At 37.6% G+C, this 9,504-nt stretch overlaps 1 pseudogene; it reads left to right on the top strand.

Moving 5' to 3' along the window:
• Nucleotides 1-8,250: 8,250 nt before the first annotated feature.
• LOC131894532 (poly(A) polymerase alpha-like) lies at nucleotides 8,251-9,304 on the top strand (annotated as a pseudogene).
• Nucleotides 9,305-9,504: the final 200 nt, after the last annotated feature.

Genomic DNA, 9,504 nt, shown 5'->3' with positions numbered 1-9,504 from the left:
GCTGTGGATCCCGCATGGAACGAGAGTAGACCTTCTGCATATGGGAGATGATTGTGTAGCTGGGTCTGTTTGAGGGGTCCCTGGCAGTGTGATCAGGATCTATCCCTGGTGCAGGAACTGGCTTTCTGAATCCCATTACCTGTGGTAGGACACACTGCTCACCCTTGATGCGGCCAGGAATGGCTTGGTCTTGCCTTAACCAAATGTACCAGACTTAAATGTCCTCCCATGGGAGAATATACATTGTTGGAGGAGAGGATGAACTTACCCTGTTGGAGGTGGGTTGGGGGGCGAAGCTGGGGGTGGAGCAGGAGGATGGAAGAGGGGGGGTCTGTGCTTGGTATGTAAAATGAATAAAAAAAGGAGAGAGAGACTACACCAAATACATTAGCCAAGGGAATGTGTGTTAAGGCTAGCCCCCTCCAAAGAATAAAGAAGCTTGAGAAAAGGTGAATCTTGACAATACAATCAATAGAGAAAAAAAAGTTGTCCTTAAATAAAAACAATGGAATAAATTAATTTATACTTGAATGACAATGAATGCATGGAGATAATTCTTCTTATGCTCAGCTTTAATCTAATAGAAAAAAAGGGGACTAAAATTTCTCACAGTATAGACATTATTGTTTTAGAAACATTTTGAAAATAATAATTTATTCATTTTAACCTTGGGATAGGTGAGCCTAACATTCTACTAACATCCTATACAGACTAACAGATTGAGTAAAAAACAAGGTACATTTTTCTGATGCTTCCAAGATATACACTTAACAATCAAGGTCAGTCATTGCATACTATAAAAAGATTATAAAATATTACAAGGAAACGAATCTAAAATGAAAGCAGGCATAGCTATTTTTATATTATATGATAAAATAAATTTCATACCCAAACTAAACAGAATAGGTTGAGAAAGATATTACATAGTAATCAAAGGTAAAATATAGTGAAAACATCTAAGCATGTATGTACCAAAAGCCACGTACAAAATTTTGTAAAAGGAACAGGACTGCCTCTAAAGTCACATATTGTTCTGAACACAGTGATACTAAATAACTTCAATACCCTAATCACAAAAATAGGCTGGTCTTCCAGACATAATCTAAACAAAGAAACACTGGAGTTAGATAATATCATGAATCAAATAGAGATGACATATCTATGGAATATAACAACCAAACACTAAAGAATATTCCTTTTTCATGAATTCACAAAGCTTTCTCCAACATTGACTACAAATAAGGTATAAACAAGTCTCCACAGTTATAAGAAAATTGAAATAATACCCTGGACTCTGCCCACCACTATGAATTAAAGTTGGATATCAACAATACCAACAGGAAATATACAAACTCATGGAAACTGAACAACTCAGTACTGAATGAATAGTGGGTCAAGACAGAAACCAAGAATGAAAATGAAAACACAGCATATCCAAAGTATGGGACACAATGTAGGCAGTTCTAAGAAGCAAGTTCAAAGCACTGAATTACTACATAAAAATACTGGAGTAATTTCTTAATAATAATTATAATACACACTTGAAATCTCTAGAAAAACAATAGTTGAAAATAGTAGAAAAAAGAAATAAGAGGACTGAAAAATTAGAGCTGTAAAAATAAAGGATGAAATCAATGAGATAGAAACAAACAGCAACAGCATAATCCAAATGAAGAATAAAAGAAATGAAAGTTTTTTTCCTCAAAAAAATCAAGAAGATAACAAAGCCTTAGCCCAATTATTCAATAACATGAGAGAGAATATCTAAGTTAATGAAGCTAGATATGAAAGAGATGACATTACAACAGGTCCTGAGGAAATTGAGAGAAACATAAGGACATACTTGTGGGAGCCGCACTGACTCCAGCTTGTGGTTTGATTCCATCTTGACTTAAGGTCAGATATTTGAAGCTTGTCTTTGCTCCTCAAGGCTAAATAACAGGATGTCGACAAAGGTGTGTTTACTAGATGTTTTGATAGTAAGGAGATGTTTATGCTTGTTTGTTCCTTGAACCATGGTGAAGAGGTCTATTGCCCCCCTTGCTTTGTGTATAAAAAATGCTTTGCAAAATAAATTAGGGGCTACTGCTGTATTCACTGAGAGCCCTCCCCATTCTATCTTCTGTGTCTTGTCTTTTCTTTTTTAATCTACACTCCCTCTTTCAGGTACTGTTGGACAGGTCAGTTGGTCCTGATATGTGGTCCCCAAACAGAGGATCTGAAAACAGGGGCTTCATGAAGGACATTCTGGTGAATGCAGCATTCAGGTATTATTAAAGTGGAAGTGCAGTGAGTAACTTGGGAGTAAAATTGTAAATATGGGGCAGGGTAATAGTAGACATTTGCTTAAAGATATTTTAAAATTCAGAAGACCTAAAATAGGGCAGCAGCCAGTAGAGAAATTTTTAGTTTGTAGGGAAAGTTCCAAGCATGAGACCTTGGACACAAATCCATGGGGGATAATTGTAGTCAAAATCCAACATCATTATAATGAGCATGAGCCTGGGAAGGTCACAATGGATTCATTTATTCTGTAGGCACATATATGGGACACTTTTAGTTTGTGCCGCGAACAGCAGAAAGTATTTCCCCCTGATTAAAAGTGAAACAAAACACTCCATGACTCAAGAGGAGCCAGTAGACACAGACTCCTTTACAAAATTGTTTGATGATGATCAGTTCAATCCTGATGATGAAGCTGAGCTTAAGGAAGAAGCCAGTAAATAGCATAATCAGGAGATTTCACTTGTTCTGCTTCTGATCATAAGTGTTAAGAAGCACAAATTTTGTGATGAAACTAAGGAGGAGCTGAAGGGCTTGAGAGATTTATAAGTTTCCCTTTCAAAAAATTGGAGACGCTGCAGGTCTCCTCTGCTTGGAAGAGGATTCCTCTTTCTATTGTAGGAGCTCCAGCTTCAGCTCAGGTAGTAGAATTTTGTGCTGTGGCTATGGATTTCCAGGTTTTTGTAAATAGCTCATTTAATTTGCATACTGATAGTCATTAATTTTTTGAGGCCTTCAATTCATAGAGACTGTTTCCTGCATTGGGACTACTAATGGTCTTGTTAGGATGTTATTTCAGCAAATTCAAGAAGTCATTTATTGAAGAAAGCTGTCATGCTTTGTGATTCATATTAAGGCTCTTTAAAATCATCTTGCCCCTCGAGCTGATGATAATACATCAGCTGATAAATTAACACAGATGGTCACCTTATCACAGGTAGAATTGGCTCAACAGTCACATGACCTTCATTATCAGAATACCAGAAGTTTAAGAAACCTATTTGGCCTTACCAGGGAAGTTGCTAGTCAGAGTGTTAAACAATGTGATGTCTGTCCACAGTATTTGCCTGTACCTTCCTTAGGGGTAAATCCTTGAGTCTGTCTTCCCAATCATTTATGACAAATGGATGTTACTCATGATGCAGAATTTGGCAAATTAAAATATGTGCATTTCACAGTCAATACCTATTCATGTTTTTTGATGGCTATTGGGCAAATTGGGGAAGCTATCAAGCATGGGATAGCTCATTTCTTAAAATGTTTTTCATATATGGGGATTCCTAAAATTATAAAAACAAATACTGGTTTGGGATATATTATTAAAGCATTTCAGCAATTTTGTTCCCAATGGAAAATTGAGCATAACACAGTCATTCCTTATAATCCTAAAGGACAAGGTATGGTTGAATGAGCCCATGGCAGTCTCAAGATCCATCTTCAAAAAATAAAAAGGGGGACTTATATCCTCAGTCACCATATAATGCATTCAATTATTCCCTTTTATTTTAAATATTTTGAAATTGAATGCCCATGAGCAATCTGCCACATATAGATTTTGGCATTATGACACTCGAACAACTCCTGCTGAGGTGAAATGGAAGGACCTTTGCACTGGGTTATGGAAGGGAAACAAATCCTCTTTTGATAAGAGGTCAAGGGCAAGTTTGTGTTTTTTCACAGGAAGAAAATGAAGCTAGATGGTTGCCTCAGCATTTGGGGTGGTGTACAGAAGAGAGGATTGCCAGTCCAGATGATATTATGGTTGCTGACGCTTTCCCAGAGGGGTTGGAGTGAGATTTACTGAACCCATGTTCCTGATCCCCCAATATTTCATCCTCTAGTATGGAAAAGGAAGGAGATTAGGGTTATGGTTAATGATTCTTAGCTTCTTGATAGACATGTTACACAATTTTCCAGACGTCTGTGACTATTAACTATTCTGGATCCAGCTGAGAAATGCTTCTCTGTTTTTCCAAAATAAACCTTTGATTGGGGGTTTGACCACTTATCCACACTATATCTTGGGACAAAGAGGTCATTTTTTGCAATATAGTGTTTATCTTTTGATGCCAAAAAGAAATAGAAGACCTGAAAACAAGTGCCTCAGAGATTTTCTCTCTGAGGGAAATAGACTTATTGGAGCAATCCAACACTACTATGAAAGCGATGTGTGGCTGAAGCCTCTCTTAGTATAGTATCACTGAATTTCAGAGATATGTGCTAGACTGGTCAGGAAACCAAATGAGGAGGTACTAAAGAGGCCCTCCAAAATGAATAGGAGGAGTGGGATGAAAGTTTTGCTGTTGGTATTTGGTACTTGGGGACTGGAGCAACCGAAAGTTACCTTTGGAAGCCAGAGGCAGTGATGCATTGGATTTTAGCATAGGGAAAAAAAGACATTCAGAATTATGGAGTTACTCCTACCACACTCACAACAAAAAACACATTTTCTTGTCTCATGAATAGATCAGTATTAGCTTGTGTTAATGCACAATGTTTTTAATGTAAGTTATGAGAATTGTAATTAACAAATTGTGTGTCCATTTTTAATAACCATACTGGAATTATGATGTTAACTTATTATTGTTTATAACCTCTTCTTTAACAATGAAAGTGTTACTGGTTGGAAAAAGGTTAGAGCTCACTTGAGAGGAATTTAGTGTGATGGTATTGAGTCCTTAGATTTGATGTGATTAAAAATAAATATTGGATTTTGATGCAGTTAAAATTGCTAAAGACATCATTGACCAATTTAAAAAGGTCATTCCATCTTAGTCATCCATTACTCCCTTATTAGAGTGTATTGCAGCGACAGGAACATGTGTACTGCTAGGCATTATTTGCTTGTCTATTTTTATCAAGTTATTTGTGAACACTTGGTGGAAAGTTGGTTCAGAGTTACATGGTGTTAAGCTCTGCATCCTCCATTGAAATTTTCCAGAGGCTGGTAGTTAAAGACAGATAAGTCCTTTTCACCATTCTACTACATAAGCAGTGAATGAATGATGGAATTCATGAGACTAAGATGGATAAGACTGGTTAGTTGAAAAAGGCAACCTAATTCAGGCACAGTCATCTGAGGGGTTCGGGGCACCTTTAGAAAATAAAGGGGAAAATTGTGAGACCCCACAGGGACTCCAGCTTGTGGCTTGATTCCATCTTGACTTAAGTTCAGAGAGTTCAAAATTGGCTTTGCTCCTTAAGGCTGAATAACAGGATGTTTGGCCAAAGAACTGGTTACTAGATGTCTTGCTCATCAAGGCCAAGTAACAGGGTGTTTGGTCAAAGGTGTGGTTACTAAATGTTTTGATAATTAAGATATGTTTATGCTTATTTGTTCCTTGAACCATGGTCAGAAGGTCTTCCCATCCTCTCCCCCGCAATCTTGTTTTGTGTATAAAAGGGCTATGATAAATAAATTCAGGGCTGCTGTAATATTCACTGTGAGCAATCCTGATTCTATCTTCTGTCTTTTGTCTTTTTCTTTCTTAATCCTCACTCCCATATTCAGGTACTCTTGGACAGGTCACCTGGTCCCTATAGTACACTCCACATAGCTGCATACTTGCTGTTTTCACAGGTGAGATGATAATTGGAGGGAAACACATGGAATCACACAGCCATATCTCAGGTATTGGCTGCCTCCCTATAGCATATGTCCCAGGTAAAGAGACTTCGGAAATAGGATCAGTATCTCAGAAAAGATCTAGTGTTGTATGCTTCATATTGCATTGTGCAAGTAGAGTTTGTAGCTGGAAAATTCTCTCTTCCTGCCTGGCCCCGCCATTGGGATGAATTCCCCCCACCAGTGGTCCTCCAACTACTTATAAGTCAGGCTTATTTTATTTACAATCTTATGGCCTATGGCTTTAGCTTATAGTAGCTAGCTCTTTCAACTTAACTCAACCCATTCCTATTAATCCACATGTTTCTGCATGGCTTTGTGGAATTACTTATTCTCTCATATCTTGCTTCTCCTGGCAGCAGCTCACAGCATCTGCCCTGACCCAAATTTTCTTCTCTCTCTCAATTGGATTTCCCACTTGATTCCATTTTGCCCTGACATAGGTCGATGCAGATTTATTTATTAACAAATGGGAGCAACAAATATTCACAGCATATCGTAAGACATCCCACAACACTTCCCCTTTTTTGTCTAAATAAAAAGGAGACTTTTAACTTTAACATTAAAGTTTTATGTAACAAAAGTTATCAAGCAAGCGTTACAGTATCTAATCTGTTTGTATTTGGTAAAATTAAAGAAAATATTCGATCATCTATCCTATATTTGTGAACCTAAACTTTTATATCTTATTTACCTTTTATCATAACAAAAAAAAACTATAATTATAACCATCTAGTCCAACTCCATCAAAGACCCCGAAAGATATAATATTACCTAAGTAAACAGGATTGCATTGTAAGCAACTTCCAAAATTCTAGAAATGACAGAGACATCTGGCTGCCTGGAAAGTCATCCAAATTTCCTCTTTAAACTTGAGGCATCTATCTTCAGCCTATTGGCCTATAGTTTCTCAGTTACTTCTCCCTGTTTCCTGAACAATGTCTGGCAGCCTCCTCTGCAAAGCAATTACCTGGAGGACCACCTTGCCTTGTTTTTGCAAAATTCAGTGTTCATTTTCCTATGTGTCCTGTATGTCCAAGTTATAAGACGTACTATCAAGCAATCCAGGAAAGAGCAGGTTTTTTTTTCACAAATGGCTAACTCTTGTCATAAAGAAAGCAAGCTCCATGTCAAGATTATTCAATGCCCATCATCTTCTCTGAAGTAGTTGGTGCTGCGAGGAGCAGACATGTCTCAATGTTCAGAAAAGTCTAAGTTCTTAAAACACTGCAAATGCCACATTTTGTATGTCTTTGAAGTGTTTGATGATAACCTACCCACTTGAAATACACATTTGTATATCTAAAAAAACTTAACATGACTATAAATTTGAGTATTACCTGGGTTTGTGGTGGAACATGTCTTTAATCCCAGCACTCTGGAGGCAGAGCCTGGTGGATCTCTGTGAGTTTGAGGCTAGCCTGATCTATAGAGTGAGATCCAGGGTAGGCATCAAAACTATGCATAGAAACTCATCTCGAAAAACCAAAAAACAATTAACTATTAATTTGTATTTCTTAACTATATATTACATTTTTAAATGAGGTACATAAACATAATACCTTCAACAGAAATAAAAATATATAAGTAGTGTAACAAAATTAACTTTAAATTTGTATCAATAAACCCAAATCCATAGCAATGTAAAACATTTCAAACAAATTGTTGCTCTTTAAAAGTAGGTTCAATAATCTACCCTTTTATCTTATCATATCTATATCTCCTTTTCTTTTTAGAAAAAGTTTGCATTTATAATCAACCACCTTTAAATAAAAATAAACATTTATAAATAATATTTGGAAATTTGGGCATAGCTTCTAATATTACTTCCTGTTTGTTGGGGTTTCTGGCAATCTTATGGGGATCCTGAGAAAATTAAGAGGTATAGTTAAAATATGGCTGTAGTAGTGTTTGAGGTGTTATCGACCTTTCAGGAGTTTTTGGTCAAACCATATTAGACTAGAAGCAATCCACAGGTTCTAATCTTCTGTGGAAACAAAAGTAGAACGTCTTTTCCAAAGCAACATATTCCTAGACACAAATTTTAAAGTCAAGATACCTTTAAAATATACATATTGGTTTAACTGAGGAGCCTTTATAATCAAATCTCTCTCTCCAGTTAAAAATCCGAAAGATGGTTCTAGAATGTTGTTTTGGTAGCGCTTGGGTGCCATGTTAGGATGAAGGGGAAGGAGGAGAAGCATTTAAAGCAGTGGGGCCGATTGTGGGACTGTGTTGGCCCTAGGGCTGAGGCAGGTCGGTCCCTCCCGCCTAGGTGGATCATGCCCAGGGCGGCAGCATAGGCGGTGGTGAGTGACTGGGTGGTGCCAGTGCAGGAGATGATGCCTTTTCCAGTTACAACGCAGGGATCCCAACAAACACAGCACCAACAGAGGCACTATAGCATTACCTCTCCTATCAGCTTAGCGGCCCCCAAGGAGACTGACTGCCTACTCACACAGAAACTCATGAGACTCTGAAGCCCTTTGGGGTTTTTGAAGAAGAAGAGGAACTGCAGCACAGGATTTTAATTTTGGGAAAATTAAATAACCTGGTGAAAGAATGGATACGAGAAATCAGTGAAAGCAAGAATCTTCCACAATCTGTAAATTGTTGGAGGAAAAATTTTTACATTTGGATCTTACAGACTAGGAGTACATACAAAAGGTGCCGATATTGATGCATTGTGTGTTGCACCAAGACATGTTGATCGGAGTGACTTTTTCACCTCATTGTATTATAAATTGAAATTACAAGAAGTAAAAGACTTAAGAGCTGTTGAAGAGGCATTTGTACCAGTTATCAAACTCTATTTTGATGGAATAGAGATTGATATTTTGTTTTCAAGATTAGCACTGCAGACTATTCCAGAAGATTTGGACCTACGAGATGACCGTCTGCTTAAAAACCTAGATACAAGATGCATAAGAAGCCTTAATGGTTGCAGGGTAACCGATGAGATTTTACATCTAGTACCAAACATTGACAACTTCAGGTTAACTCTGAGAGCCATCAAACTGTGGGCCAAACGGTACAACATCTATTCCAATATACTAGGTTTCTTCGGTTGTGTTTCCTGGGCTATGCTAGTAGCAAGAACTTGCCAGCTTTATCCAAATGCAATGGCATCAACTCTTGTACATAGATTTTTCTTGGTATTTTCTAAATGGGAAGGGCCAAATCCAGTGCTATTGTAATAGCCTGAAGAATGCAATCTTAATTTGCCTATGTGGGACCCAAGGGTAAACCCCAGTGATAGGTACCATATTATGCCTATAATTACACCAGCATACCCACAGCAGAACTCCATGGACAATGTGTCCGTTTCAACATGGATGGTCGTGGTTGGGGAGTTTAAACATGGTCTTGCTATCACAGATGAAATTTTGCTGAGTAAGGCAGAGTGGTGCAAATTTTTGAAGCTCCAAACTTCTTTCAGAAGTACAAGTATGTATTTTAAGGCATGTCAGCCATGTTGCTCTTAAGTAGTGGTTTAACAGTGGCCTATGTGGTATATTCTCTTGCCAGATTAGTGTACTTTGGAGTCTCTCCTCCGGTGTCTGTAGAGTTTTCCTTACTGTTGCAAAGGACTTAGG

The sequence above is a fragment of the Peromyscus eremicus genome, chromosome 1 (genome assembly GCF_949786415.1).
Source record: "Peromyscus eremicus chromosome 1, PerEre_H2_v1, whole genome shotgun sequence".
NCBI lineage: Eukaryota > Metazoa > Chordata > Mammalia > Rodentia > Cricetidae > Peromyscus > Peromyscus eremicus.
Note: the sequence above shows the minus strand (reverse complement) of the source record. Positions and strands in the feature narration are given on the sequence as shown.